Here is a 10,590-nt window from a genome sequence, read left to right as displayed (position 1 = left end):
TGTGGTGGATAACTGCTGCGGTAGATAGACACACACATATGTGTATATGTATATGTAAACACATGTGTAAATGTATATCTATAACTTCAACATAGAAATTATGAAGGTAAGAACCTAGGTTTTATTATTATTCTCAAGTTTAGGTTCAGGCCTCAAAGAAAAATTGAAGAATCATTAGAATTCTGACAAGGCTTCTTATATGCAAAATTATGTTAAAGTAACAAGAAAATAATTCATTTATATTTGCAACCTTATACATTCCTTTTAAGACATGAAAGTTAAAGAAACAATAGATCCATAATCCCATACATCCTTCAATGTTATAAAACTTAAATAGTTAAACAAATCTCATATGTCTCCTAAAAAACTGTTCTATGAAATCAACTCTGTGGAGAAACTGTCAAGTTCCAAATTAAACTATATTTAGAGGATTAACAAATAGGCTGATTAAAGAAGAGGATATACATGGGGCCAAAGAGTCAGGATTTTTTCCCTGTTTTCTTGTTTAAGGAATATTTAAGGCTCTTAAATAAATTTCCAAATCCCATGGAACAGGTTTTAGTCAGGTGAGGTTAATATTAACCAAAATATGCAGGAAGAATTTAAGGAAATAAAAAATTCCCATAAGTAAATAGAACAAAGCTAAGCTAAAAATTCTCTAGCTCATTAACAAGTTAATCACCAAAGCTAAAATCTGATGCCAGCTAATTTTGCATGCTCTAACTGGTGATGTGATTTGCTTTCTTAAACAAATGGCAGCAATACATCAAATGTTAAAATTCTCTTAACATATCACCAACAGGGACAGGTAGGATGAAGCAGTGGGTAGAGCACTGGCCTGGGAGTCAGTAGGACCTTGATGAGGTGTGTGAATGAGTGTGATTACTTCTACTTGGAAACTCAGGTTCAGAAGCAAAAAAATTCTCTAACCTCAGAGACTGTGACAAAAATATACACTGAGGCTTTCCCCTTAGTGGGCCTATTTCTCAATGAGGAGAATCTGCAAAGAATGGTTTCCAGAAGACCTATTTTATGGGTAAGTCTGGGGGAGGTTTGATAATTAGACCAGGTGAAGTTTTTCCTGAGAATGTGACTTAAGATCAATAGGAGTTTGATTTGCTCTTGAATAGTATTGCTTATCTCCCTCTTAAGAGGATATGAAACCATTTGGAGGCTGGGTTTTCCCAGATTAAAGGGGACATGGTTTTTGTGATTTTACATGATTTTTACAGTTACCTGTATGACTTAGGTCCTACAGAGTTCACTTGTGTCATTTCCTCTCCCCTCAAGCAGTTACTCCCAAATTCATTTGGGAAAAAGGGCAAAGGTCTCAAAACTTCTATAACTTCTTCAAGCTGAGAAAAGTCATATAGCTGCCCCTGAGTTCATGGGGAGATCATACTTGAAGAGGAGATATGAGATCTGGATGCTACTGCATCCAGCAGATGTTGAGCTTGCCCATCAGTTGTCCCATGATCCCCAGGCTACAGGAGCAGTTGAAAATTTGCAGCTTGAAGCCTAGAGGAAACAAATCTCACAAGCAGTTTAAAAATGCAAGGGCCAAATATGAGTTAAAAGATAATAATTAGAAGTGGAGTTAGTATAGGGGTTAGGAGAGACTATAGCCAGGAATTCTACCCAGAGGAAGAGTGGGAAGGTATAAGAAGTTTCTCATGAATGTCTTTGAATAGTTAATGTACATGCAGCAAGAGGTGTTGCCTAGAAGAACATAAACACCTCCACTAGAGGCAAGGAGATAATCTAAGGCCATTTGGTTATCTAAGACCATGTTAGCAAGAAAGCTCAGGGATTCTTGGATCTTCCAGAGAGAATGTGCAATTTCATTGGCCAGCTGGTTGATTATGGCTATCAGATTGAAGAGAATGCTTTCATGTTCTAAATATCTAACCCAAGGAACCAGCATTTTCTGTGCCTTTCTTGAAGCACCAAAGAACATTTCCCCAAAATCCCTGCTTTTGTCTTCTTGAAGAGTGGGGGCTGTGTCTGAGGTGCTGGCATGTAAAAGGAGTAATTAAGTAGCCTATGGTACAGGACTTATAGTGCTTGAAAGGGGTTAAGCATCGGGTGGAAAGAATTGGAGAGTCCCAATCAGAGGCATTCCTCTTAACAAGCCCCTTAGAGACATTGGAGTGGAATGGAGAACTTACTTTATAGAGGAAAGCATATCCCGTTGGTGCACAGATAGTACCTGAGGTCAGATTCTGAAGCAGTCTTTTAGTTGCTTGTCCCCAAGGATGAGTATAGTCACATAGCATTCTATCAATCAGAATAGTAGTTTTCAGGAGGTTATGGAGAAGCTTTAAGGAAAGAGCTATAGAAGCATTTTGAAGGAGTTTGCCAGGATAATCCTAGAATGGGTTTCCCATAGTTATTCTTTGGGGAGATACATAATCATAAGTACACCTAGCCTGTGACCGACCTGTGCAGGTAGTGCAAGTTGGCGAAGTGAAATTGCAGCAGAACTGAGGGAGATCACACTCACTTGCACCAACAGTATTGGTGGTACAGGTCAGTGTCCCAACATCAGGGATGTATACATGGCCATTATGGGACACGGTGACAAGCACTATCTCTGTGATGTGGTAATGTGTAAATGAGATCGTTCCCAATAAGAAAACATGGGACAGTCCGGTCAAAGTAATTCCCCTGGGGGTTGGCTAATACCATATACTCACAAAGTGGCATCCAGGGAGGAGATAGTGACATGTGGGAATGGGACCTTTGCAAAAAATGCATTAGGTCACATCTGTGGGCCACCCTGGGGGTGGTGATAGCACACCCAGAAATCCTGGACACCCCCATTACCCACAGAGTTCCCTAGTCTGACCAGGAAGTTATCACCCCAGTGGCAAGGGCCCACAGAGTAAGACCAGGAAAGCTGGAGAGAAAGTATCAGGAGTAGAGTTCTCATGATGAGGAGGGAAGAAGATTATAGGCACCATCACCCTTCCTTCTACAGAGATTTTTCAGAATCCTTGCGGAAGAGAAACTTCAGGTTTTCTATGGGCTCATAGGAATATCCTGAGGGAGAAGTCACAGAAGCAGCATTTTTAATCCTAGAAATATGAGTCCAGCTGGGAGACCCTTCCAGTTTGACTGAGGTTGGAGTAATAAGAATGACCTTGTATGGGCCTTTTCACTTTTCACCCAAAGGATCAGACCCCTGAGACGTCCAGGTTTTTAAGTATACCATATCCCCAGGACTTACAAGGGAGGCAGCTTGAGCATGAGCATCTGTAGATTTAGGGAGATGCTCCTTTGCTTATTCGGAAAGGGCTTTCTGAACTGCACCAAGCTGAGTAGCAAACTGAGTGACCAGGTGCTGCTCTGAATCCACAATGTCAGTGGTTAAGAAAGGTCTTCCATACAGAAGTTCAAAAGGGCTCAGCTTAATTGTCTCCTAAGGGGCAATTCTGACTGTAAGAAGCCCTAATGGGAGATTGTTTATCCAATCCTCTCCAGTCTCTAAGCATAGTTTAGTAAGGACTCGCTTGAGGGTGTGGTTCATTTTCTCCACATTCCCAGAGGGCTGAGGATGCCAGGCAGAGGTAGTAGGAGATTTTAAGTGCTTTGGCTATAGCTTGGGTTACCTGAGAAGTAAAGGCCGGCCCAATATCGCTCTGTAAGGAGCAAGGCAGGCCAAAACCAGGTATGATCTCTTTCAGCAAGCACTTTGATACCCCCTGAGCTTTTTTAGTCCTGGAAGGAAAAGCTTCTACCAGTTTGTAAATGTGTCAACAAGGAACAAAAGAAACTTGAAACCTCTACAGGGGGGCACATGCGTGAAGTCTAGTTGCCAATCCTCACCAGGATACATACCCCTTCTCTGGACTGGCTTCAGGAGAGGTGGGGGCTTAATGGCTCCCTCAGGATTCACTGGGCACAAATTGGGCAGGCCTGGCAGACCTGTCCAATCGTTTCTCCCACTTGTGACCAGTGAAAACGTGTTTCACCAAGGATTAAAGAGCATTTCTTCCCAGGTGGGTGGCTTGGTGAAGACCAGAGATCAATTTCCACTGACTTGCCTCTGGGATTAAGAGGTGGTCTGACAATTCTCAGATGAAGAAATTGAAAGTATTTCTAGTCATATGAAAAGATGCTCCAAGTCATTATTAATCAGAGAAATGCAAATTAAGACAACTCTAAGATACCACTACACACCTGTCAGATTGGCTAAGATGACAGGAAAAAATAATGATGATTGTTGGAGGGGATGTGGGAAAACTGGGACATTGATGCATTGTTGGTGGAGTTGTGAACGAATCCAACCATTTTGGAGAGTAGTTTGGAACTATGCTCAAAAAGTTATCAAACTGTGCATACCCTTTGATCCAGCAGTGTTACTACTGGGATTATATCCCAAAGAGATTATAAAGAAGGGAAAGGGACCTGTATGTGCACGAATGTTTGTGGCAGCCCTTTTTGTAGTGGCTAAAAACTGGAAACTGAATCCATCAGTTGGAGAACGGCTGAATAAATTGTGGTATATGAATATTATGGAATATTACTGTTCTGTAAGAAATGACCAACAGGATGATTTCAGAAAGGCCTGGAGAGATTTACATGAACTGATGCTGAGTGAAATGAGCAGGACCAGGAGATCATTATATACTTCAACAACAATACTATATGATGACCAGTTCTGATGGACCAGGCCATCCTCAGCAACGAGATCAACCAAATCATTTCCAATGGAGCAGTAATGAACTGAACCAGCTATGCCCAGAAAAAGAACTCTGGGAGATGACTAAAAACCATTACATTGAATTCCCAATCCCTATATTTATGCACACCTGCATTTTTGATTTCCTTCACAAGCTAATTGTACAATATTTCAGAGTCTGATTCTTTTTGTACAGCAAAATAACGTTTTGGTCATGTATACTTATTGTGTATCTAATTTATATTTTAATATATTTAACATCTACTGGTCATCCTGCCATCTAGGGGAAGGGGTGTGGGGGGGTAAGAGGTGAAAAATTGGAACAAGAGGTTTGGCAATTGTTAATGCTGTAAAGTTACCCATGCATATATCCTGTAAATAAAAGGCTATTAAATAAAATTAAAAAAAAAAAAAAAGAGGTGGTCTGAGGGTGTCTGAAATCAACCAGAGGAAGAAAGGGTGTACCCCCTTTCCTCTGCAAGAGCTTTTTCCTGTGAACTATAAGAAGGGGTAAAGGAATCAGGGAGCTGGGGAATTAAAGGTGCCATAGTCAAGGGTAAACGGACAGCAGCTTTAGCAGCTGAATCTTCAAGCCTGTTTCCTTTAGTCTGAAGTGAATCTCCCTTCTGATGTTCTTGACAAAATATGACTGAGATCTCCCTGAGTTCATGGACTGCTTGCAATCGATGCAGAATTTCTTCTGTATCTTTAATGGGAGAATTTTTTACTGTTAACAAACCTCTTTCCCTCCATTTAGCTCTGTGAGCATGCAAAGTATGAAAAGCATATTTGGAGTCAGTATAGATGTTCACTCTCATTCCTTTCCCCAGTTCTAAAGCTCTCGTTAGAGTAGTGAGTTCAGCCTTCTTCCCCATTTTCAAGAAAGCCAGACCCATCTGTGAACCACTCCCCATCTGGGTCCTCAAGGGGAATTTCTCTTAAGTCAGATCTGCTGGAGTGAACAGAATCTAGAGCTTCTTCACAATTATGGATAATTTCTTCAGAGTGAGAGGTATCAGGGAGCAAGGTGGCAAGATTTAAGGTGGGACACCCTCCTAGAGTCAGCTCAGGGGTATCTAGCAGGAGGTCCTGCTATCTAGTAAGCCTCCCACTCCAAAGCTACCGATGCCCTTTGGCTTCTAGAATACTTTGGACTCTTTGTGTGGGTTCTAATGGCTGTCCCAAGGTTAGTTTTGAGGCCTCCTCAATTAAAAGGGTTGTGGCAGCCATTGCTCTGAGGCAGGAGGGCCATTTTAGGGAAACTGAGTCCAGCTTCTTTGAGAAATAAGCCACAAGCCTGGGATCAGGTCCTAGAGACTGAGTAAGGACTCTCAAAGCCTGCCCTCACCTCTCATCCACATACAGGGTGAAAGGTTACTGTAAATCAGGGAGGGCAAGGGCAGGGGCAGAAGTCAGTTTGGCTTTCAGGGTTTTAAAAACCTTGGCCTGATCAGGTCCCTATTCAAGAGGAAGATTATCAGGACTTTGAATAGAATCATAGAGGGGTTTGGCAATAATTTCAAAACTGGGAATCCAGATCCTGCAGAAGCAGCCATGCCTAAAAAGGTATGGCAGTTGCTTCTTTGAGTCAGGGTCTGAGAGGCTTAGAATAGCGTATTTTCTCTCTTCAGTTAGAGAGTGGGAAGTAGGGGTGAGATTGTGGCCCAAATATTTGATGGACTGGCAAGCTATGAGAGCTTTAGGTAAGGAGACCCTGTAGCCCCTCAAGGCCAGAAAATTTAGGGTCCTTGTGGCTGTTTTTAGGGACTCCTCTCTGGTGGGACTGCAGAGTAAAATGTCATCCATGTACTGGATAATACTACTGCTAGGCAGCTCAAGCTCTCTTAAGTCCTTGGCTAAGGCCTGTCCAGATATATATGGACTATCTCGAAAGCCCTGAGGCAGAACCATCCAAGTTAGTTGGTAGGGAAGCCCATTGAAAAGCAAAGAGAAACTGGGAGTCTTTATGTAGGGGTATGCAGAAGAAGGCATCTTTAGGTCTAGGGGAATCTGGAATCTGGGTAAAAATTGTATAAGGATTAGGCACAATGGGATGGATCAGAATGTGGCTTCATTGATTGTCCTGAAATCTTGTACCATGTGAAACTCCCCATTTGGTTTTCTAACAGAAAGAATTGAAGTGTTGCATGGAGACTGGCAGGGAATCAGAAGCTTAAACTTAAGGAATTTCTCAATCAGAGGTTGCAATCCTTCCCTGGCCTTAGGTTTAATTGGGTATTGGAGTCTATGAGAAAAGAGGATCATGCAGCTTAATCAGGGCTGGGGTGGTGTGTCTCACCCTCCTGGGGTTTCCTAGTCCCACACAGAAGAATCTATTTCCTCCCAGATTTCCTAGGGAATATGGGAGAGTCATGAAAGGAGTGCAAAAAGAGATCACTTGGAGGTCTAAGAAAAGAGAATTGGGTCCCCAGCTTCACCATCAAGTGGGACAGGAAGGAATTATTAGAAAGGAATATCCTAACAATAGGTCTCCACGCTGGCAAAGCAGAGGGAGAGTTTCCAAACAATTCCGGTGTCTCCCGTCAATTCCCATCACCTTATGGGGGAAGGGCGAGTGGGACCCGAATGCCAGTGCAGAAAAAGAGACCCCCATATCAAAAAGAAAGTCATTTGCTTTACCTGCTACATCCAAAGTAACCCTGGGTTCAGCAACAGTGATAGAGTAAGGGGGGGAGGTCTAGCCGAACCCCAAATCCCATTACTCGTGGTCCTGAAGAGACCAGAGGGTGAGGCTTAAGATGGCAGCTCTACCCCTCTCCAGGCAGTCCCTCTTCCAGTGTCCTTCCTGCTTGCATTTGGGGCAAAGGTCTGGGGGTCTTTTCCCAGGGCAATTGTGTGCCCAGTGTCCTTGTCCCTTACACCTAAGCACAAACCCCTGTGTTCTTTGGAAATAGCAGCAATCAAAAGTTGAGCCTGCTCTTTGTTTCTCCCTCCCGCCCTACTGTTCTCCTGCTCTGTTGCAGCTCAGTCCCTATTAAAAACTCCAAAAGTCACTTCCAATAATTGGGTCATGGGAGTCTGGGGTCCCAAGGCTAACTTCTGCAATTTTCTTCTTATGTCTGGAGCAGATTGGTTAATAAAAACGCATGTCGAGGACAGTGGTCCTCTCTGGAGAGGTGGGGTCCAGATTAGTGTTTTTTCTTAAAGCTTCTACAAGGCGGCCTTGGAAAAGAGCAGGATTTTCCTCAGCTGCTTGGGTGATCTCCCTAAATTTGTCATAATTAACCTGTTTCTTAATTCCCCTCTTCCCACCTTCAGTGAGGCAGGTTAAGAGGTGGTCCCTTCTCCCTTTATCCCTATTCCTCTCCTGGTAGTGCCCCCCAGGGTCTGAGAGTGTCATGGCTATTGCTCCTGGGTGATATCTAGTAGGGAAGGAGGCAACCATGTCATCCCCAAACCTCTGGGCCAGGTCCCTTTTTCTTCTCTATGGCACAACAAGAGAAGATAATGATATTAACAACCTGACTTCAGATAGTTACGATGTGACCCTGGGCAAATCCCTGATTGCCTTCAAAAACAAAACCCAAAACTTATCACCAACTGGAAGAAATTTGGATTCCTTTGATATATTCCATTTGAGTGAGGTGAATGGTAATAGCTTTGTTACAAAACTTTCCAGTTTTCTTGTTATTGGTAAAGGTAACAAGACTTGGATCTCTCTGTTCTGAGGAAAAGGTATCTGTTTCACAGCTGCAGAAGAAAGAAAGAAGTTGGCAGTCAAACAGAACATGGATGAGTGTTTTGCATTTTGCAACAGGATTTCTCTGAAAAAAAAAAAGATCTTACAAAGAATTTTTTTAAAAAGGAGAGGATGAGCCTGAACTAGGGCTGTAGATGTGTGAGTGGAGTTCAGAGCAACTGAGAAGTACAGAGTATTGTGAGTCTACTTTGTATAATATCCATTATTAATGTCAAGAGAAAATACTTGAGTATATTCAAAAACATCTTTTTTAGTTTCTCTTGAAATATTTAAGAGATAGCATTTCTTTCTAAGGCGCTTTCCAGACTTCTAGGAAACACTTCTTGGAAAGTAAAATGATAGATGAAGAACAACAAGGCTTTTCTTAAAGAAATGGATTAAGAGTGATAGCTCTGAACTTTAGTCCAGAAAAGATCACAGACTTTGCTAATTCATAACTGTCTATGACTCATGGACAATTCAATTTAGATTTTCAGTGTTGATCTTTAAGAGGGATCCAATTGATCCCTGAGGAGAAGTGGTCCAGGAATAACAAAATTTAAGTTAGCAACTCAGATAACCTGACAAATTCTGGAATGTTAACTTGAGCTATACTTGAAATTATTTTTTCCTTGTTCAAGATTTCTATAAATGTTACCTGAAATTTGCTGGAACACAAAGTCATATCAGAAGACAAACAGAGAAGTTCTACCAGTTTGGATATTTTTACTATCAAAAAAGAAACATTTATTAAGCATTTACTATGTGGTTACAAAATAACTCAAAATCTCTGCTGTCAATGAGCTTACAACCTAAACATGGAGGCGATAATCAAACTAATATATACAATACAAACGATATAAAGGATAAATAGGAAATAATTAGCAGGAAGAAGTGATGAGGTGTATAAATGAAGGAATGAGATCCCTTCTGCTCCAAGACACAAATTTGAAAACTAAAGAATTCATCCCAAGTTCTGTGGCAAAAATAGGAGGCTTATTTTACACTAGGAGGTTTTTCTCTTAGCAGACCTATTCTCTCAATGCAGAAAATCTGCAAAGAATAGTTGGCAAAAGACCTATTTTATGGGTAAGTCTGGGGGACATTTGATAATCAGACCAGAATTTCTCAATTGAATATGAAGTTTTTTCTTAGGATGTGACTTCCTAAAAGATCAATAGGAGTTTGATTTGCCCTTGAATGGTATTGCTTATCTTACTTTGAGAGTATGTGAGACTATTTGGAGACAGGGTTTTTGCAGATCAAAGAGGACATTTTTTTTGGTGATTTTACACAATTTTTACTCATGTCACTCATGTCAGAAGTTCTAGAATTAAGAGGGATTTGGAAAGGCTTCATGAGAGGATGGATTTTTAATTGAGACTTCAAGGAAGTCAAGGAGATAAGTAATCAAACTAAGGAGAAAGAACATTCCAGACATGGGGGGGGGGGGGGGGGGAGGGCGCCATCCTAAAAAATGTATTTGTATAACTTAATATAATCAAAATTATCCATTTTGTATTATATCCATTTGTATTCAATTGTTCTTCTAATTTGCTTATAATATCACTTTTTATGTCTAAATCATGAACTCATTTCGACCTTATTTTGGAAGAGGATGTTAAGTATGGGTCAATTACAAAAGTCAGATCTAATCAATTGGAAAAATATCAAGTGCTCAAGGGTAGGCCAAGCTAATATAATAAAAATAACAATACTACCTAAATTAATCTACTTATTCAGTGCCATACCAATCAAACTCCCAAGAAATTTCAGAGCTGGAATAACAATAATAATAACAATAAACATGTTTATTTATTATTAAACATATATTATTATATTATATACATACATATATACATAATATACAGATATTATAAATACAAATTATTTGTTATTAAACATATGTTTAATAACATAATAATAACAATTAAAACATCTGGAAGAACAAAAGGTCAAGAATTTCAAGGGAATTAATGAAAAAAATGCAAATGAAGTTAGTCTAGCTGTACCAGACCTAAAACTATTTTAAAGCAGTAGTCATCAAAGCCATTTGGTACTGGCTAAGAAAGAGAATAGTCAATCAGAGGACAAAATAGTTAGTGACTATAGTAACAAACCCAAAGACCTCAGCTTTGGGATTAAAAACCATTATTTAACAAAAACTGATGGGAAAATTGGAAATTTGTGTGGTAGAAACTAGGCA

This window comes from Sarcophilus harrisii, chromosome 4 (genome assembly GCF_902635505.1).
Source record: "Sarcophilus harrisii chromosome 4, mSarHar1.11, whole genome shotgun sequence".
Lineage (NCBI taxonomy): Eukaryota > Metazoa > Chordata > Mammalia > Dasyuromorphia > Dasyuridae > Sarcophilus > Sarcophilus harrisii.
The sequence above is the reverse complement of the archived record's forward strand: the minus strand, read 5'-3'. Positions refer to the sequence as shown.